This window comes from Triticum aestivum, chromosome 4D (assembly GCF_018294505.1).
Source record: "Triticum aestivum cultivar Chinese Spring chromosome 4D, IWGSC CS RefSeq v2.1, whole genome shotgun sequence".
Lineage (NCBI taxonomy): Eukaryota > Viridiplantae > Streptophyta > Magnoliopsida > Poales > Poaceae > Triticum > Triticum aestivum.
The window spans coordinates 506339346-506362316 of NC_057805.1; positions in this window are offsets into that span (position 1 = coordinate 506339346).

A 22971-nucleotide genomic window follows, 5' to 3' on the forward strand; every position below is an offset into this window, starting at 1 on the left:
AATCTGTTACCCGAGGTTCTTGTTGCTTCCCTAGAATTTGCGTTTGCTCAATCTCGAGACAGCATGGTGGAATTTGACAAAGTTCTGGCAATCCGTGATCCTGATTGATCATGGAAGTGCTATCAGTTCTTTGGGTTCTGCCGTAGTCAAAAGAAAGATGAAATTCGCAGATGAAAGGGCATTGCAGATATGATCTGCACGGGGGTCATGCGTATGACGAAGTTTAGTATGGGGCTCGAGATTTAATTATCGTGTTTCATACACCCCGAGATGTTAATCTAGCAACTTGAATAATCATACTTGATGATAAAACGTTGGTAGCTGCGGTTTAAGTCAAAACCTTAGAAGCCACGAAAAAAATTTTGCATAAACCGATTAGAGGCGTCTAACTTGGTTTTGCAGGATGTGCATGTGATGTGGTATAGCAGTGCTCATACTAATTCGATTATGTATGAGATGACTATTATGTAATTTGATTAACATGACCTGCGTGTCATGATTCGGCATGATGGCTGGAGCCATATGATTGCACTTTAATGACCTGCGTGTCAACCTTGTAATGCATTATTTTTTAGCTATAGAGATAGCAATATTATCTGGTGCATCGACAAGGTGGTGGCAATCTTCGTGAAGGTGAACACCGACGCGAATGCCGAAGACGAAGAAATGAAATACTTCTCCGTCAGAAAGGGCTATACCATATCATGCTATTATGAATTGCCTGAGATGTTTATCCCTTATGATGCACCCTTCTTGATTGCGCGGTAGTCGCTTTTATTAGGGTGATCTCTCACAAAAATACCAAGTAGTTAGTGTTCTCCCAAGTGTAGCACCGTCACGGCACCTATCTTTTCGGGGTGCGCCATGTCACATGGGTACGAACGATTAGAGAAGTGTGAGGCGGGTGAGTTCAGACCTCGCAGCAAGATCACTTGGTTGTCTTGACGTTCAGGCATGACCGTCATGAGCTCGGAACACACGCATCGAAAGATGAACAAGAGTCACATAGAGATGTGATGGCAAGTTGGCCTACCGTTGAATTTTTCGTCATCAGTGTGTTACACCAATGGCGAACAATTGAAATGTGGTCTTGTATCACTCACAATCAATTTGAGAGATATTGATTTGAGTGGGAGCGCACTGTTGAATTAACATGTTTAATTCTTAGTGCAATTAATTATGAACACTGTCTAAGTGTTTCTTGCAAAATAGTTGTAGAATAATGGCTCGCGTTTCCACCTTCCCTATTAAAATTGAATAGCTGTTAAATATCTGGTTAAAACTTTACGATTGGTAACGTAATATGAGGATTGTCCTCAAAAGTGCCGAGAAGGACTTTGTCCTATCGCATGCTTTCCGTATCCTCCCGCTAATGCTATGGATCATGTGACTCTCGTCCTTCGATCCAAAAGCTAGAATTCTGTTACGGTCAAGTGGAATATGTTTGCTTCCATGAAACCCAAACTTCGAAAGTTGGGATAGTTATATGATATTCATGGAACTGAAAATTATTTCAGATACAAACAAAGCAATGTTTGTTTGCAGTATTGAAGTAAAAGTGTTTACTATGCATTTGACTGTTGGGAAAGGGATCCAGAAGAGCTGTCATATAATGAAAGGTGAATAAAACAAACAACTTAAAGGAAAGGAAGTGTCCAAAGGGTGTTAGTATGACTTACACGCCTAGGAAGTCCGGGCTAACGCCACTCTTAAGTTGGGTGCTTCTTTTGCGAGTAGGAGAAATACTAAAAGTTAAACTGTTAGAAGTATAAGGCAGAAAGAAAGAATGACTGGAATATCCAGCTCATGTATGAATGTCATACACAGTTTTTGATGTATAGTAAGGCTGTCAAAGATATAGTTCTTGGGAATTATGGTTAAACATGTTAATCACTAATTCTTGGGTATTGTGAGTTATCACAAAAGATACCTGCTTCGATTGCATTCTGTTGCGATCAATGTAAGAGTACTATGGCCTAAAAAGATAGCCAGAAATGAGGTTAAGGTTATACACAGGGAAACATAGTAAATGTTTACTATACCTTCCATCGGTGTATTCGCCGTCTGTATTTATTTTCATAAATTCATTTAGAGTTTTAACAAACTCTAATCCTATTGCATAAGGTATCCTTGCAAGAAGGTGTGTTCATCAAGAGAACTTTTTATGTTCGATGTTATCGAATAACACAAGGGGCCATCATCTTCATTATGAATGAGAATGTATGTTAAGAATACTTGGATAAATAATACAATACCTCTAGGATTTACTTTCATAATTCAATTCTTAGAGTTTCATACACTCTACTAGCCATTGCACGAACTGTTTGTTTGCAAAAGAGTTGTTCATAAAACAAACAATTGTTGTTTAAGTATTATGAATAACATGAAGGGCCATGCTTCCATCCATGATGGGAGTATGTTATGAATATTGAGGTAATATGAATACATCCATAACACTGACGCTAAATGTCGCAAGACTAAAAGAATACCACACAAGTGTGGCACTACATTTGGTCACATTGGAGAAACCCGCATGGAAATTCCATTATGATGGATTTTGAAGTCTTTTGATTTTTGAATCATCTGACACTTGCAAACTTTCCTCCAAAAGTGAAGTGACTAAAATACCGTTCACAGGCCATAAGGAACGAACAACAAACTTATTGGTGATCATAACATTTTGATGTGTGTAGTCCGATAAGTGTTGTTAGTAGTTGGATTTATTTATCTTCAGAAATGACTCAAGTAGATATATGGATATTTTACTTGATGAGACGTAAGTTTGGATCTTTTGAAATCATTCGAAAAGGTTTTTCAAAAATGAAGTAGAAGTTATTGTAACAAGAAAATTAATGTTTCTGCAATTTGATTGCAGAAAGGAATATTTGAGTTACATGTTTAGCGAATGTCTGATGAGTTGTGAAAGGGTTTCATAAACTTGACCCTCCGGAACACCACTGCAAGTGAAAAGTCCTGTGGAGATGTAATCAAACCATTTATGACATGGTAAGGTCAAATGACATAAATAAATTTGCCATTATCCCTTTTAAAGTGATGCTTTAGAGACTGCGGCTTTTACACTGAAAAGAGCTACATCGGGTCTGTTGAAATGAAGCCATGGTATGGTACGCCCAACCATGTTATATCTTTTCTTAAACATTTGGAATATGGGGTTTGTTGTAAAGGTTACAAACCTATTCCAAATCAGACAAGTGCTACTTTGTAGGTTATCACAAAATTGTTGGGTATTCCTCCCTCCACTATACCGAGGCAAATAGTTTTTGCCGGAAACGGTGTGCTTTTAAAGAGAAATGGTTCTTTTCAAAAAGGGTGAGTGGGAGAATAGTGCAACTCGACGAGATAAACAGTATCTACGTCACCAGATCAAAGGAAAGAGACCTTGGAAGTAATTCCAGAGTTTCCTACTGCGACTGATACGGAAGTCTCTACAATAAAATGTATGAACTTCGGTCGAACTTGCAGCTGAACCACCGTAGACAAGGCTCGTGCAAACCTCTCAGGTGCGGCAAACGAGATATTGTTGTTAGACAACATTATACCTACGATACACAAGGAAGCGTTGATGGGCCCTGACTCCGGAATTGGCTAAATGCCAATACAACCCGAGTTAGTTTCCATATAAGTGATTCAAGATTAAAACCTTGATACACCTTTCGGAAGACTTAGAGTCTAACGAATATTTATGGAACTTAAAACTGATACGGATAAAATTTTTATCCATAAAGCTCGACTTGTTGAAATAACAAGTTCAAGAGTTGACTACGATGAGGTTGTTTTCATCGTAGCGATGCTTAAAGTCGGTTCGGGTTGAACTAGCAATTAATACATATTTCAATCATGAGATATGAAACATGGATGACAAATAGGATTTCCATCTGATGGAAATGAAACCAAGGACTTGCATGTGATACAGTCCAAGGTATTTGTCTATCCAGAGGATGCTAGTAAGGTTGCAAACTTCAGAGTTCCAGCAATGGACAGAAGAGAGCAAAATGGAGTTGGAATCTTCGTGCTTTGATAAATGGTCAAAAGGGGGTTTTGACTTCATCAATGGCGTACGAAGATGCTTGTAATTCAAGAAAGTAAGTGGGAGCGTAATAATATTTCTAAAACCTTATGTGCTTGCACATTGGTAATTGGAAATAAATTTCTTGACACAAATTAGGGACTTCATTTGAAAATAGTTTTTCGATGAAGTGCTTAGGCTAAATAGCCTCAATATTAGGCATGATGATCTATGGAGATAGATTTACCTAATGGGGCTAAGCAATGAAATACATATTGACAAGATGCTAAAACCTTTTAGCATTTAAAACGCCAAGGAGTGATTCTTGCCAAAGTCACATGGAAAGAGTTTTTGCAAGACTCGGTGTCCCAAAACACTGATGAGTAAAATACATGATGCAGATTCCACACACTTTTGTGTTTGGATTAATCATGTATTCCATGGTATGTAAAACAACCAGATATGTCCGATACTCCCAAGGTGTTGCGAGTATGGATACCAAAGTGATCAAAGTACTGATCATGGGACAACAGTGAAAGATGTCATTGAGTACTAGAGTAAGTACTGATGATATGTTTTCTCGCAAGCGGAGATCATGAAGAGTTCGTTGTAAAATGTTACATCGATACAGTCTTCATCTTTTCTCCATGCGATTTTCGATTTAAGTTAAGGGTTTTGTGTAAACACAATGTGGTGGCACAGTTAGTTGGAATTTGTTCAAACTAGTTACTGTGGCGAATTCTATAACAAGGGCTAAGTATGTTGACGCTTTAGAAGCGACAAAAAGATGTTGAATCATATAGTTCATTCATGAACTTAGTATAGTTCCAAGATGGCTTTTGACAATGGGACACTACTGCAGGTAGTTGCTCCATAACTCAGTCTGAGGAATCCAGGTTCGACCTGTGATTCACATACATACAAAGCCAAGTCCACACAAAATATGAATTTTGTGAAAACGTGAAAACGCGAGGACATGCAAAGATACACACGGAACTGAAGTCGTCAGATCCGTTGGACATCAGGCTATACCACAAGCGAAGCATATTTTACACCGGTGTGCCACAGGTGTGAAGTGCATTAGCATAACTAGATTATTGACTTCTAGTGCAAGTGGGAGTCTGTAGGAGATATGCCCTAGAGGCAATAATAAATGATATTATTTATCTCCGAGTTCATAATTATGTTTATGTTCCATGCTATAACTGCAATGATTCTCGAGTCTGCAATATCCACGAGGCTCGGAGGAAGACTCATATGCACGTGTGGAATAATAAACGGTAAGAAGTATTCCTAGTCTGGCCTCTAAGACTAGCTCAAGTGTTGCATGATGGTTCTGTTTTCCTGATCATGGGCATGTCTATGCCAACAACTTTGAGGGCACAATGTTAAGAGAACATTTGTGTTGAATCGACCCGGATTTGATGTTATGCTATGAGATTCATTCGTCACAAGTTAATGGTACATAACACAGAGATGGTTAACGTTTGCATGATTCCTTAGACCATGAGAGTATCGAGTTTTTCATGCTTGCTTCATGAACTTTGGGGTTTGTTAAACGTCATCCATAAATGGGTGGCTATTACGGCGGCTTACGGGTTCATGGAAAAGTGTGTCAAGTAACTTGATAGCTCAAGATTGGGATTTGCTCCTCCGACGATGGAGAGATATCTCTGGGCCCTCTCGGTGTTACGGTATCCATCATCGTCTGGCCAGACACTTGTGATTTGATCACGGGGATGCCGGAACACGGAAACGAGAAAAGAGAACAAAAACGGTAACGAGGTAACTTGCATAGTGGACAAAGTTGTTGATCCACGGGGATGCAATAATCTCACCTCGGGTGTTTGTGACATATCGCGAAGCAACAGGAATAGCACACGCAACTGGAGGTTCACTCGAATATTTATTCGTGTGGGTATAGGGGTCAATATGGGTGTCCACGGCTCCGATGTTGATCATTGATCGGAAGGGGTTCCGGGTCATGTCTATTACTTCACCGAACCTATAGGGTCACACGCTTAAGGGTCATCTATCTGCTGAATACTAGACAGGGAGTCTGAGAGAAAATCACCGAAAAAGTTTCGGACACCGAAAAGTTTCGGACAGCGGAATCGTAGAGAGAGAGGTCATCGGATAAGTTTCGATGATACCGAAAAGTTGTTTCGGGATACCATTAAGTCAAATTGGTTTCGGCACATGCCTGATAATTCTTGGAGGATGCCAGAATCATTCTGGAAGCTTTTTGGAATTTTCTGAGATAAAACCGGAAATGTTCCGGAGCTGCCGGAGCCACTTCAGATGCGTTTCGCAGATGAAAATCACTAAACCGGAATTGTTTCGGAACGCGTTGAAAATCATTTTAGTGGGTACTGGAAATGTTCTAGCCCACATAAATATTTTCAGTTCGATCAGACGCTGAAAAATGTCGTCGTGAATAGTGAAATCAGCTTTTGGTTACTTTATGGAAAGCCACCTTTTGGGCTTTTCCAAAAGCTTGGGGCTTGGGGGAAGCATTTTTGGGCCCCCAGGGGGTTGGCCGGCCACATGTGGGGGCCCTTGGACCCTTCCTCCCCTATGCCCTTTGTGAAGGACATTCATGTGCATTTTGGGTTTTTGTGACTACCCTACCCCTTGGGATTTCCTATAAATAGAGGAGGGGCAGCCACACTCATCCCTTCTCATACAATGCCATGCATTATCTGGCTTCTCTCTCCCTCCCACGAAAGAGTTTCGTAGAGCCGTAAGGCTGTCTGGGTTCCGGCAGGAACTAGTTCTGGACGGCGAAGCCCTGCCGGATAGATGACACCGTATGTGTGCAACTCTGTAGAGAGATCGTAGTTTCGGTCTTAGTTCGTGAGTGCCTCCCGAAGGGCTGTCCGTGTGACCGTCCGAGTTTCGAAGGTCCTCCCGAAGGGCTGTCCGAGTGACCGTTCGAGTTTCGAAGGTCCTCCCGAAGGGCTGTCCGCGACACCGTCCGGGGGCTGTTCGACCGCCTCCGGAGGGCTGTCTGAGGAGCGATGAGGGTATACATCCTCGCGGTTGGGAGTTGTAAATCCTAGCTGCGGGGATCTGCCACCGCCGTTCGTCATCGACTCTACTTCCCGCTGCGCTACGAGTCGGTAACGAAAAAAGATCAAACCATGTATGCAGTCTCCATAGTGGTCCTGGGCTGGTGCGTAGGTCGGAAATTTTTTGTTTTCTGCTTGCGTTACCCTACAGTGGCATCAAGAGCCGTGCTATGCGTAGATGCAGGTTTCGATTAGAATACATGGAGATGTATGGGTATTGCATAATATAATTAGGTAGTAGATGAGATCTATTGCTGAAAATTATTTATGCGGGTGACAGATGAAATCTGTTACCGACGTTCTTGTTTGCTTCCCTAGAATTTGCGTTTGCTCAATCTCGAGACAGCATGGTGGAATTTGACAAAGTTCTGGCAATCCGTGATCCTGATTGAATCATGGAAGTGCTATCAGTTCTTTGGGTTCTGCCGTAGTCAAAAGAAAGATGAAATTCGCAGATGAAAGGGGCATTGCAGATATGATCTGCACGGGGGTCATGCGTATGACGAAGTTTAGTATGGGGCTCGAGATTTAAATTATCTCGCGTTTCATACACCCCGAGATGTTAATCTAGCAACTTGAATATCATACTTGATGATAAAACGTTGGTAGCTGCGGTTTAAGTCAAAACCTTAGAAGCCACGTAAATGAAATTTTTGCATAAAACCGATTAGAGGCGTCTAACTTGGTTTTGCAGGATGTGCATGTGATGTGGTATACAGTGTTCATACTAATTTCGATTATGTATGAGATGACTATATGCTGTAATTTAAACATGACCTGCGTGTCATGATTCGGCATGATGGCTCGAGCCATATGATTGCACTTTTAATGACCTGCGTGTCAACCTTAGTGTAATGCATTATTTTGTTAGCTATAGAGATAGCATATTATCTGGTGCATCGACAAGGTGGTGGCAATCTTCGCGAAGGTGAACACAACGCGAATGCGGAGACGAAGAAATGAAAGACTTCTCCGTCAGGAAGGGCTATACCATATCATGCTATTATGAATTGCCTGAGATGTTTATCCCTTATGATGCACCCTTCTTGATTTCGCGGTAGTCGCTTTTTTATTAGGGTGATCTCTCACTTAAAATATCAAGTAGTTAGTGTTCACCCAAGTGTAGCACCGTCTGAAATTCGTATCTTTTCGGGGTGCGCCATGTACACATGAGCACGAACGAATTGAGAGGAATGAGGCGGGTGAGGTCAGACCTCGCAGCAAGATCACTTGGTTGTCTTTGACGTTCAGGCAGGAGAGTCCTGAGCTCGGAACATGCCCATCGAAAGATGAACAAGATCACATAGAGATGTGATCGGCAAGTTGGCTACCGATTGAAATTCGTGTCATCAGTGTATGAACCGTCAATGGCATCGAATAGAAATATGGATCTTGAATCACTCTAAATCAATTATGAGAGATATTGATTTGAGTGGGAGCGCACTGTTGAATTAACATGTTTAATTCTTAGTGCAATTAATTATGAACACTGTTAAGTGTTTCTTGCATAATAGTGTAGAATAATGGCTCGCATTTCCACCTTCCCTATTAAAATTTGAATAACTGTTTAAAATATCTGGTTAAAACTTTACGATTGGTAATGTAATATGAGGATTGTCCTCAAAAGTGCCGAGAAGGACTTTGTCCTATCGCATGCTTTCCGTATCCTCCCGCTATGCTATGGATCATGTGACTCTCGTCCTTCGATCCAAAAGCTAGAATTCTGTTACGGTCAAGTGGAATATGTTTGCTTCCATGAAACCCAAACTTCGAAAGTTGGGATGGTTATATGATATTCATGGAACTGAAAACTATTTTCAGATACAAACAAAGCAATGTTTTGTTTGCAAGTATTAATAAAAGTGTTTACTATGCATTGACTGTTGGGAAAGGGATCCAGAAGAACGCCTGTCATATAATGAAAGGTGAATAAAACAACAAACTTAAAGGAGAAAGGAAGTGTCCAAAAGGGTGTTAGTATGACTTACACGCCTAGGAAGTCCGGGGCTAATGCCACTCTTAAGTTGGGTGCTTCTTTTGCGAGTAGGAGAAATACTAAAAGTTAAACTGCTAGAAGTATTAAAGGTAAAAGGAAAGAAGACTGGAATATCCAGCTCATGTATGAATGTCATACAAGTTTTTGATGTATAGTAGGCTGGTCAAAGATATAGTTCTTGCGAATTATGGTTAAAACATGTTAATCACTAATTCTGGGTATTGTGAGTTCATCACAAAGATGCCCGCTCGATTGCATTCCGTTGCGAACTCGATGTAAGAACTACTATGGCCTGAAAAGACTAGCTAGAAATGAGGTTTAAGGTATACACAGGGAACATTAGTAAATGTTACTATACCTTCCATCGGTGTATTGCCGTCTGTATTTATTTTCATAATTCATTTAGAGTTTTACAAACTCTATCTCCATTGCATAGGTATCTTGCAAGAAGGTTGTTCATAAGAGAACTTTTTTATGTTCGATGTTATGAATAACACAAGGGCCATATTTTCATTATGAATGAGATGTATGTTATGAATATTGATAATAATACAATACCTCTGGGTTTACTTTCATAATTCATTTTAGAGTTTCATACACTCTAGCCCATTGCACAATGTTTGTTGCAAAGAGTTGTTCATAAAACAACAATTATGTTTAAGTATTATGAATAACATGAAGGGCCATACTTCCATCCATCGATGGAGACGTATGTTATGAAATATTGAGGGTAATATGATACATCCATAACACTGACGCTAAAATGTCGCAAGACTAAAAGAATACCACACAAGTGTGGCACTACATTTGGTCACATTGGAGAAACCCGCATGGAAAATTCCATTATGATGGATTTTTGAAGTCTTTTTGATTTTGAATCATCTGACACTTGCAACTTTCCTCCTGAAAAAGTGAAGTGACTAAAAATACCGTTTCACAGGCCATAAGGAACGAACAACAAAACTTATTAGTGATCATACATTTGATGTGTTGTAGTCCGATAAGTGTTGTTAGTGGTGGATTTATATCTTCAGAAATGACTCAAGTAGATATATGGATATTTACTTGATGAGACGTAAGTCTGGATCTTTTGAAATCATTCGAAAGGTTTTCAAAAATGAAGTAGAAGTTATTGTAACAAGAAAATTATGTTTCTGCAATTTGATTGCACAAAGGAATATTTGAGTTACATGTTTAGCGAATGTCTGATGAGTTGTGAAAGGGGTTTCATAACTTGCACCTCCCGGAACACCACTGCAAGTGGAAAGTCTGTGGAGATGTAATCAAACCATTTATGACATGGTAAGGTCAAAGATGATAAATAAATTTGCCATTATCCCTTTTAAAGTGATGCTTTAGAGACTGCGGCTTTTACACTGAAAAGAGCTACATCGGGTCTGTTGAAATGAAGCCATGGTATGGTACGCCCAACCATGTTATATCTTTTCTTAACATTTGGAATATGGGGCTTGTGTAAAAGGTTACAAACCTATTCCAAATCAGACAAGTGCTACTTTGTAGGTTATACCAAAATGTTGGGTATTCCTCCCTCACTATACCGAGGCAAATAGTTTTGCCGCGAAACGGTGTGCTTTTAAAGAGAATGGTTCTTTCAAAAAGGTGAGTGGGAGAATAGTGCAACTCGACGAGATAAACAGTATCTCGTCATCAGATCAAAGGAAAGAGACCTTGGAAGTAATTCCAGAGTTTCCTACTGCGACTGATACGGAAGTCTCTACAATAAAATGTATGAACTTCGGTCGAACTTGCAGCTGAACCACGTAGGCAAGGCTCGTGCAAACCTCTCAGGTGCGCAAACGAGATATTGTTGTTAGACAACATTATACCTACGATACACAAGGAAGCGTTGATGGGCCCTGACTCCGGAATTGGCTAAATGCCAATACAACCCGAGTTAGTTTCCATATAAGTGATTCAAGATTAAAACCTTGATACACCTTTCGGAAGACTTAGAGTCTAACGAATATTTATGGAACTTAAAACTGATACGGATAAAATGTTTTATCCATAAAGCTCGACTTGTTGAAATAACAAGTTCAAGAGTTGACTACGATGAGGTTGTTTTCATCGTAGCGATGCTTAAAGTCGGTTCGGGTTGAACTAGCAATTAATACATATTTCAATCATGAGATATGAAACATGGATGAAAAGGATTTCCATCTGATGGAAATGAAAGCTAGGACTTGTATATGATACAGTCCAAAGTAATTTGTCGATCCAGAGGATGCTAGTAGGTATGCAAACTTCAGAGTTCCAGCAATGGACAGAAGAGAGCAAAATGGAGTTGGAATCTTCGTGTTTGATGAAATGGTCAAAGGGGTTTTGACTTCATCAATGGGTAACGAAGATGCTTGTAATTCAAGAAAGTAAGTGGGAGCGTAATAATATTTCTAAAAACCTTATGTGCTTGGCACATTGGTAATTGGAAATAAATTTCTTGACACGAATTAGGACTTCATTTGAAAATAGTTTTTTGATGAAGTGCTTAGGCTAAATAGCCTCAATATTAGGCATGATGATCTATGGAGATAGATTTACCTAATGGGGCTAAGCAATGAATACATATTGACAAGATGCTAAAACCTTTTAGCATTTAAAACGCCAAGGAGTGATTCTTGCCAAAGTCACATGGAAGAGTTTTTGCAAGACTCGGTGTCCCAAAACACTGATGAGTAAAATACATGATGCAGATTCCACACACTTTTGTGTTTGGATTAATCATGTATTCCATGGTATGTAAACAACCAGATATGTCCGATACTCCCAAGGTGTTGCGAGTATGGATACTAAGTGATCAAAGTACTGATCATGGGACAACAGTGAAAGATGTCATTGAGTACTAGAGTAAGTACTGATGATATGTTTTCTCGCAAGCGGAGATCATGAAGAGTTCGTTGTAAAATGTTACATCGATAGTCTTCATCTTTTCTCCATGCGATTTTCGATTTAAGTTAAGGGTTTTGTGTAACACACAATGGTGGCACAGTTAGTTGGAATTGTTCAAACTAGTTACTGTGGCGAATTCTATAACAGGGCTAAGTATGTTGACGCTTTAGAAGCGACAAAAAGATGTTGAATCATATAGTTCATTCATGAACTTAGTATAGTTCCAAGATGGCTTTTGACAATGGGACACTACTGCAGGTAGTTGCTCCATAACTCAGTCTGAGGAATCCAGGTTCGACCTGTGATTCACATATATACAAAGCCAAGTCCACACAAAATATGAATTTTGTAAACGTGAAAACGCGAGGATGCAAAGATACACACGGAACTGAAGTCGTCAGATCCGTTGGACATCAGGCTATACCACAGCGAAGCATATTTACACCGGTGCCACAGGTGTAAAGTGCATTAGCATTAACTAGATTATTGACTCTAGTGCAAGTGGGAGTCTGTAGGAGATATGCCCTAGAGGCAATAATAAATGATATTATTTATCTCCGAGTTCATAATTATGTTTATGTTCCATGCTATAACTGCAATGATTCTCGAGTCTGCAATATCCACGAGGCTCAGGAAGACTCATATGCACGTGTGGAATAATAAACGGTAAAAGTATTCCTAGTCTGGCCTCTAAGACTAGCTCAAGTGTTGCATGATGGTTCTGTTTTCCTGATCATGGGCATGTCTATGCCAGCAACTTTGAGGGCAAATGTTAAGAGAACATTTGTGTTGAATCGACCCGGATTGATGTTATGCTATGAGATTCATTCGTCACAAGTTATTGGTACATAACACAGAGATGGTTAACGTTTGCATGATTCCTTAGACCATGAGAGTATCGAGTTTCTTCATGCTTGCTTCATGAACTTTGGGGTTTGTTAAACGTCATCCGTAAATGGGTGGCTATTACGGCGGCTTACGGGTTCATGGAAAAGTGTGTCAAGTAACTTGATAGCTCAAGATTGGGATTTGCTCCTCCGACGATGGAGAGATATCTCTGGGCCCTCTCGGTGTTACGGTATCCATCATCGTCTGGCCAGACACTTTGTGATTTGATCACGGGGATGCCGGAACACGATAACGAGAAAAGAGAACAATACCGGTAACGAGGTAACTAGCATAGTGGACAAGTTGTTGATCCACGGGAATGCCAACATGTCTCACCTCGGGTATTTGTAACATATCGCGAAGCAACAGGAATAGCACACGGCAACTGGAGGTTCACTCGAATATTTATTCGTGTGGGTATAGGGGTCAATATGGGTGTCCACGGCTCCGATGTTGATCATTGATCGGAAGGGGTTCCGGGTCATGTCTATACTTCACCGAACCTATAGGGTCACACGCTTAAGGGTCATCTATCTGCTGAATACTAGACAGGGAGTCTGAGAGAAAATCACCGAAAAAGTTTCGGACACCGAAAAGTTTCGACAGCGGAATCCGTAGAAAGAGGTCATCGGATAAGTTTCGATGAAATGAAAAGTTGTTTCGGGATACCATTAAGTCAAATTGGTTTCGGCACATGCCTGATAATTCTTGGAGGATGCCAGAATCATTCTGGAAGCTTTTGGAATTTTCTGGATAAACCGGAAATGTTCCGGAGCTGCCGGACACTTCAGATGCGTTTCGCAGATGAAAATCACTAAACCGGAATTGTTTCGGAACGCGTTGAAAATCATTTTAGTGGGTACTGGAAATGTTCTTAGCCCACATAAATATTTTCAGTTCGACAGACGCTGAAAAATGTCGTCGTGAATAGTGAAATGCTTTTGGATATTTTATGAGCCACCTTTTGGGATATTTCCAAAAGCTTCTAGAAGGGCTTGGGGAGCATTTTCATGGGCCCCCAAGGGGGTTGGCCGGCCACATGTGGGGCTCCTTGGAGCTCCACTTCACTCCCATTATGCCCTTGTGTGACATTCATGGCATTTTGGGTTTTTGTGACATCCCTACCCCTGGGATTTCCTATAAATAGAGGAGGAATGGGCAGCCAAACCTCATCCCTTCTCATACAAGTGCCATGCATTATCTGGCTTCTCTCTCCCTCCCAGCGAAAGTTTCGTAGAGCCGAAAGGCTGTCTGGGTTCCGGCAGGAACTAGTTCTGGACGGCGAAGCCCTGCCGGATAGATGACACGTATGTGTGCAACTCTGTAGAGAGATCGTAGTTTCGGTCTTAGTTCGTGAGTGCCTCCCGAAGGGCTGTCCGTGTGACCGTCCGAGTTTCGAAGGTCCTCCCGAAGGGCTGTCCGAGTGACCGTTCGAGTTTCGAAGGTCCTCCCGAAGGGCTGTCCGCGACACCGTCCGGGGGGCTGTTCGACCGCCTCCCGGGCTGTCTGAGGAGCAGATGAGGGTATACATCCTCGCGGTTGGGAGGTTGTAAATCCTAGCTGCGGGGATCTGCACCGCCGATCGTCATCGACTCTACTTCCCGCTGCGCTACGAGTCGGTAACGAAAAAGATCAAACCTTGTATGCAGTCTCCATAGTGGTCCTGGGCTGGTGCGTAGGTCGGAATTTTTTGTTTTCTGCTGCGTTACCCTACAAAAGCGCTCAATGGAAGGTCTATGGTAGGCATAGGAATCATTCACAACACCAAATAAAATGAAGTGTCTAAACACATGGGTCAAGTGCAAGACAATCCAAGCATAACGGGCATAGGGTGTAGTGAAGATAGTATGGCACTCAACACAATAGAAAGAGCAATTGTTCATCATGTGTGAGGCAATCAATTCAATCATGTAACAAGCAATGGGACATGGCATATGTGAAGAATTGGCATTGTTGCAACCAAACATATGATAGGAGCAAGTAATGCAAGAATTGGATGCAACACACAAGGCATATATATCATGATGCATGGAAATGTGTAAATGACAAGTCGAAGCAAGATCTCTAACATGTGCGTAATGAAGGGGTCCAAGATGACAAATAAGTCTCATGGTGCAAGCAACACAAGTAATATGATCCACAATATTCATGCTCATGGTTTTGGGTTTCTCGAAAGAGAAGGATATCACCTTGAATGCGTGTCCTTGTGCGTCCTTCACAATGCCGAAGCACAAGCAAGTGCGATGTTGAATCGTCGTGGTAGAAGGTGGTTTGCTCTCAAGAGCTCGAATGGTCAACTCACGTGACGTGGATGTTGACACAATGTCCAAGTATCCTACACATGCACACAACAAAACAAAGAACGTATGTGCATGGTAGAGAAACACATCATCCATCATGATTGTTCTCTTCTCTTGCACACAACCATTAGAAGCACAAGTGCACGAATAATATGATGCAACAATGGCTATATTCATGGCACTAGGTATATGGTGCAAAGAGGTAAGACAAGCATGCTTCACAAGAATTATGTCAAAATCTCCAAATATATGCAAGAATGCTATGGGCGCAATCTCATGAGTAAGACTAAAAGCATTGTTGCACTCAATACATGTCAAATCATCTAGCATGAGAGAGGCAACACATGGAGAGATATGACAAGAAGCAATAATAATCATGTGCAAATCATGTAGATGGTTGTCATCAACCGCATGAAATGAGCAAGTATGAATCATGGATGATGCAACACAAGCAAGCATATCAATCATGTTATGCAAACTAGTGGAGCGAAGATGCAATACTCTAGAGGAAGCATGGCAATCATGCCATGTGAACAAATAATAGGCATAGACAATGCACATGACATATCGCAAGCACGAACACAAAGCAAGAATATAGTATCATCATAGGAATGGGTTACAAATGGAACATGGCAATAACAAGCAATATCTCCACCAAGCTTGCAAATACACATACAAGTACTAGAATCAATCATCATGTGTAATGCAAAGCATGGGTCACAAGTGCATGGCAAAGGAATAGGAATGATCATATCATGCAAAGTAAACATGGCGATATGGGAAAATGAGACACAATGGACAATAAGCCATAACCATGTGAGAGCCATGTAGAATAAATGCGCGAAGTCTTGGCGCGAAGAGAGCGGTGGGAAAAATAATCCATGGGATCCCAAGTCCTCATTGCTCTCTAGAGCTCTTTTGTCAACTCGTGGGATTGCGAGGTTGACAAGTATTCATGGGTACCTACACAAAAGAGACACAAACCAAAGAAATTGTGCGCGTGGTAAATGTACACATCATCCATCATGATGTGTATGTGCACGTGTGAATTAGCACAAGATAAGCATCGCTCAAAGAAATTTGATGCATGGTATAAGAACATGTCATCCATCATGAAAGAATAGTTGTTATGTATAACACGATGGGGATGCAAATTGAGCATACAATTATATGGCACATCAATAACATTTTCATTCATGGGAAACATATGGTGCACATAATTATTGGGATCATGCAATGGATGGGATGGATCAAAATCTCCTAACATGTATGAGGAAACTATGGGGGTCTCCTCATGAACATCATTGGAACATCATATGGAGAAAATGGACAACATCCAAAACAATGCATATCCGAAGCTAGGTGGACATGGCATGGCATATGAGATAAATGATGCAAAGGGAGCATATCAATATAATCACAAGAAAAACAAATGCCAATAACCATGGGCTTGTCATCTATGCCATATGTGCAAATTGGGTTTATTTTAATTGCATATGCATAGTCACTATGAAGAGATTGCAAATAAGACATATGGTTGATCTCATGCATAGCATATGACAAGTCAAGCGGATTATCAAACATGATGTGACCAAGGGAATTGTCACAAGAAATCCTATGTAACATGGCATCACAACTAAAAGACTCCACATGAGAATCATCATACTCATCATAAATGGGCAAGAAATCATCACATGAGGAAGTCGCACTAGCATGAATCATGGAAATAGGTGGATCAACATCATGCAAGCAAGCAATGTCAAGAATGTCCACTAGTGGGACTAGCGCATCACCGTCACCTTTGTTACCTTTGTCATTCCACTCATGTGGTCTAAGTGAGGTGGGAAAGACCAAATGGTGGTCATCTTCATCTTGATGGAACCATATGGGGGTGCATCATATTCCACCATGGCCATCGTCTTGTCCAAAGGAAGGACGAAGTCATCGTGAATCGACGCGTCATCATAGATGGGACCTAGCACCAAATGAGAAACACAATAGAGGTAGAGGTCAAGTTGTTAGAGATGCAAATGGCCTCACGAGACCTATCAACTATCTCACTCTCTCTATGTGGTGGTTCACTCACTCCCTCAAAGTAGTTGCACTCAATCTCACATATGGTGGAGTCACTCATCTCACTCAAGTGGTGGGGTTGTGGCTCTCCTCACATGGAAAGTGGGGCAACTCGTCATATATGGGGCTAGTGGTGAAGTCACTCTCACTCTCAATATGGTGGCACAAGTCACTCAAGTCATCATACGTCGTCGTGGTCGAAGTGAAATACTCAACCATCTCATCGCCATCGCCGTGGATGAAGGCCGAAGATGGCACATCATCGCTCTCCTCTATGACCGAAGGGAAAATCCCATGCTCGATCATCTCGTCATCGTCGCTGTGGATGAAGGCCGAAGATGGCACATCATCACTCTCGCCTCCAAAGATGGAAGCATCTCCTTGCTCGCCACCTTGTCGCTCGCCTCCAAAGCTTGGTCCTTGAAGGTCTCCGTAGTCGTACTCGTCGCCGCACCGTCTTGAAAAAGAGTCGAGGAAGACTCGGCATCATCAATGCCACAAAGAGGGATGGCGGTGGAGTCGAACTTGGGAGCATCATCTTGGAGCTCGTCGGGCTTGGACATCTTGGTGGTGCTATCCTCATGCTCGTTCTCATGGAGCTTGGTCATCGCGAAGTGAGTGTGGGGTGGAGAAGCCTTGGCCTTCATGAGTTCTTGTTCCGCCTTGAGAGCACCAATGTCGTTGTCGTCGAGGGACTTGTAGTTATCGAGGAAGATCGTCTTGGAGATGTCGTTGTGCAATCCCATCATGAAGTGGAACTTCATCGACATGGGGTCGTCCACGCTGGCTCGTCGCAAGGCAATCTTCATCTCCTTGAAGTACGCGTCGATGGACATGGATCCTTGGGTGGTGTTCTCCAATTGGCATAGAAGTTGTTCCGTGTAGGTTGGAGGCACAAACTCTCGCCGCATAGCTCTCTTCGTCTTGGGCCAACTCATGTCGTAGCTCTCCGAAGGTGTGTGAAGCCACCATGTGTACGCGTAGTCGTGGAAATTCCTTGTGGCGCCCTTCACTTGATCTTCGGAGGAACTTGATGTAGCTTGAGGTAGTCGTCCATGAGGCGCTCCCACTCGAGATACTCCTCAGGTTCTTGAGTCCCATAGAAAGGAATCTTATGGTCGGTGTCGAGGTCATAGTAGCTCGTGGAAGTCGCGGACTTGAGCTTGGGGAGCTTCTCTTGAGCATAGTCTTGAGGTGCTTGTTGGCGAAGATGCCGTATGTCCGTAGGCGAAGATGCCTTGAAGTTGCTTGGCGAAGATGCCAAGGGAGATGGTGAAGTCGTTGAGCGGTAGTTGTGTTGAGCTCTTGACCTTCACGTTCTTGGTGGTGATGGTGTCGATGCCGATGTGATCTTGCCGGAGATGGTAGCTCGGAAGGATGTGCTCTTGAGCGTCTTCTCGAAGATGAGGAAGATCGCTTGTAGGACTTGATGAGGGCTTTGATCTCCTCCATTTGAGCTTGCATCTTGGCGTTCAAGTTGTTGTTCGTGGCATCGAACTCATCGTTGTTGTAGACCGAAGGTGAAACGCCTTGCCTATCCATCACAAGACTCGAGTAGAGGTGAGTAGGAAATGAGATAAACAATACCAAGTTACCTTTTCCCAAAGTTGAGGATGTATCCCGTTCCACTCAATGTAAAATGAAAGAATAGTGGAATTGGTACCGGACTTGTTCACTCACACCTATCAAGTAAAGCTTATGGTGGAGCTCGGTGAGGATAGTGGCACAAAAATTTGATGCAAAATGTTAGCAAGAGTCAATAATGTTGAAAGAGATTCACAAATTCGCAAGTGCAACAAGTATACCAATAGCAAAGAATGGCACATGCTGGAAACGCACACATGGATAGATAAATGGGGTCGTGCAACCAAGGAGTGAGCACAAAATATGGAATCCACGGAAAACGCTCGTGTTGCACAACTCAAGAGAGACGCTAGCACGATTGCTCAATAGGCGGATACGACACTTGTGCACAACCTATAAGATGCAAAATGGATAAATTTCTATCCCAAGTATGCTATTATGTATGGTTCCCGGTGTTTCGCACACGATGATCCAAGATGGTCAATATGGTAGTATGATATGCAATGTGGCGATTCTATGGCTATTGCTTACAAGCTCTTTGTTTTCTCTTTGCTTAAAAGCTTATTTTTTTGTATGCCCACTATGCGAAAATGCACAAACCAAGATAGCAATTTGTGTATATGCGGGAACAATCTTGTGACACAAGAGAAGATATGATGATACCAAGATGATATGGTATGTATGCAATTAGAACGTGTAGATCGATGATCACTAATGTGCACAAGTAACGTTCCCGGGCAATACTCAAAATGGCTTAGTCTCAATAGCAAGTGACGCAAAATGGCTAGGGGTTAACAAAGCAATGGCAAGAATGAATGTACAATGATGGGATACCACGATACCAAGATGATAAGAGGTTACCATTCTTGCTTACGTTAGGTTGTCAAAATGGTGATGTGGTCAATGTCGATGAAGACCTCATGGCGATGATGAGTGGCGGTGTTCTCGATGTAGAACCGTTTCCTAATTAGCCGACACACCTTAGGAAACGGAAAAACCGCAAACTCAAAATCTCAAATGTCAAATGTCAAATGGTGGTAGCAGAATGCGATGGTGGTTCCAGAGTTGACAATGCGGAAGTGGTGGTAGTGGTTGACGAAGAAGCAACCGTCCCTAAGTAGCCGAAACACCTTAGGAGACTCAAGTCACCACTCAAGCAACCACAAATGCTATATGGATCAAAATGGGTTAGGTGCGGGAAAGCTATGGTGGTTTTGCGGATGATATGGTGGAGGGCCTAGGCAAAGGTGTCAAAATGTCAAAATTTTGATGGAGTCAAATGATGCTGGAACATATCTAGATGGATGGGGGATGTCAATAGCTACTCAACGAGCTAAAGAACGTCAAAATCTGACTCCGGATGTGGAAGATATGACCAAAACAAGAAATCAGCCGAAGCAGTTTTTGAACTAGCTGACAGTCCGGTCCGGTGTAGCGGACAGTCCGGTCTTCATCCGAAAACCTTCTGATTCGAGCGGACAGTTCCGGTATTGGGGAGCGGGCAGTTCGGTCCAAAGCGCTTTTGATCCTGATGCCAGCGGACAGTCCGCTACGGGTGTGCGGACAGTCCGGTGCGGGCTGGGAAAGGACGAACTCGAATTTTTTGGGCGGAATTGGATAATTTTGGGGTCAAAATTGAGGAGATTTTGTGGATGGAAGGTGGGGAAACTTGTGGGGAAGCTAGATCCACTCGAAACACAACGAATCCATGGATCAAAATCAACAAAACATCATCAAACCAACAAATTACAAAAAAAATGGGGCTATTTTTGGTGGGGATTTTCAGATTTTAGGACGAAATCAAGCAAAACAAGGCTAGAAAATGGTGGGGGAGACTCCAAATTCGTGATCAACGTGGCTCATGATACCAAGATGTTGTAGGGTGGAGACCCTAAGTGGAGATCTTTCACGAATTGGAGGGGAATCCACGAAGAACGCGAAGAACACGAAGAACAAGAGGGGAAATCACAAGAGGAAAACACTCTAGAACAAGTCCAATCACACATCCACTAGACTCACGATCACACAAGATCCACAAAGGTACAAGAACAACAAAGGGAAAGATACAAGGTAAAGTTCATCCCAAATCCAAAGGAGATGAGGTCTTGATGATCTAGATAGATCCTTCCCTAGATGGGGTCTTGAATCCCTAGGGATCTTCTCCAATGGAGGCCTTGAACTCCAATGGAGTCTTCTCCCTCAAGAGGAAACCCACAAGATGAGATACATGAGCTAAGCTCTAATGTCTAGTTCTAATCTTAGCTAACCCTAAAAACTGAGAGGAGCACGGAATATATAGTCTAGGGCGAAAGGGTATGGGCCTCAGAGGTTACATGGGCTTTTTAGCCCAATTCGTAGTGAAACTGGGCCTACCGGACAGTCCGGTGGTAAGGATCGGACAGTCCGGTGAGGACAGACGCATTTTCGTGTGCCACCGGACTGTCCGCTGTGGGGACCGGACTGTCCGGTAGTGCAATTTCTGCACGCTTCCTTTTCTTCATCTTGACGCTTCCGGTCAGCTCTTGGGTCTTGGGGTCCTTCTCCTTGTCCTCCGGGAGCTTCCTAGCTGCTTGGTGGCGGTTGCCCTCGTACCTAATGATGCACAATGTTCCATGGGGAGGTAGCAACCAAGTCCAATGGATATTCATGTAAATCTCGGAGAGGAGTGGGTTTACCTTAAGTCCGGTAGGTCCACTTGGGGCTTGAGGTGCTATGAAGATGTACAAGAAGATGACCGTAGGATGCTCCGCATCAGGATCTTGAGTAGCAGAGGGAAGTGAAGGAAAGTGGCTAGGGTTTCGTCCGTTGAGCAGATGGGGAGCAGTATATGTGGGAACGGGTGGGCCAACGTGGGTCGGAGACGACCTAGAGCCCGGGTACCCCATATCCGCCCTAGTTTAGGCAGGATATAAGGGGTGCCGGTCAGTCCGGGCACTGAAGCCCGTTTGAGCCATCCATCTGTGTCGTTTTTTGTGACCGACTAATGATCGGACCGCTCACCCGAACATTTGAGGCAGGTTTAAGGCCCCTGCGGTAGATACTCTTACCACGTCTGCTGCTTTTGTTGGGACTCCTCTCCTTGTGCCGCCACCGCCGGCCCCATCATGTGCAAGTGCAACTGCTTATCTGCACGGCCAGCGGCATGCATGCTCTGCCTCGCCTCATTTTGGCTGGCTGAGATGTTCCTCACGCCACGCATCAAACACTTCACGTGCATGTTCGGTCCATCTCTGACGACGAGCTGAAAGAAACCACGCAAGAAAAAGCTGACAAGATCATCCATCATATTCACTCATGCAGAAGCCGATCGAGTGACGAATCCCGGATCACGTTCAGCAGCACGATGCCGGCCCTTTGCTGCAGCTAATTTCCCCCCTTTTTCTAGTGGAACGCTGCTGGTTAATCAAATGACTGATTTGTTTTAACAAAGTATAATAGTAGATACATTTATCTTTATGAATGACATACCCGACCTCTATGAGCACATATGAGATATTGAGCCCGCACAACATATTGAGATGAACGGAGTCATCACAGGCGTCTCGAATTCGACGGGATGTCTCCTCTAACTAAAGAAACATCATCAAAAAGAATGAAATAAATCTAAAAAAATGCAAGCATCGGTGCCAAGTTTAAAACTTAAACCATGATGGACTGGTTCCATCACAGGGAACCTAACTATTGAAGCTACGCTCAGTTCACGTCAATCGGCTAATCTTATCCAGGTTTACCGGACCCCTTGTATTTTGAGTTACACTTGACCATATAAGTAACTAACTAAATTTGACTTATATGCTAAAATAAGTATATAGTTGAATTCATATTTGAAAGAGGATTCTTGTCATATATTTTTTTGTGGCATATAGCTTACATTTCAAAATTGTTGACCCTAACTACGAGTCCAATAAACCCTCAGTTGCAGATAATGGAAGCATTCATGCTGCATGCAACGGAAAACTGTTTTCTCGCCGACCGTTTTTATATGATCCAGGTGTAAAATGCAGTAAATGCGTCTACGGCCCTTCCTCGTGTGGTGGTCGCTCGCGGCGTGCCGAGCTGCGCTTGGAGCGTGGAGAGGTGCTCGCATGGTGTCTGTGGAGCGCGTCGAGTCAGGCGGGAGGTGGC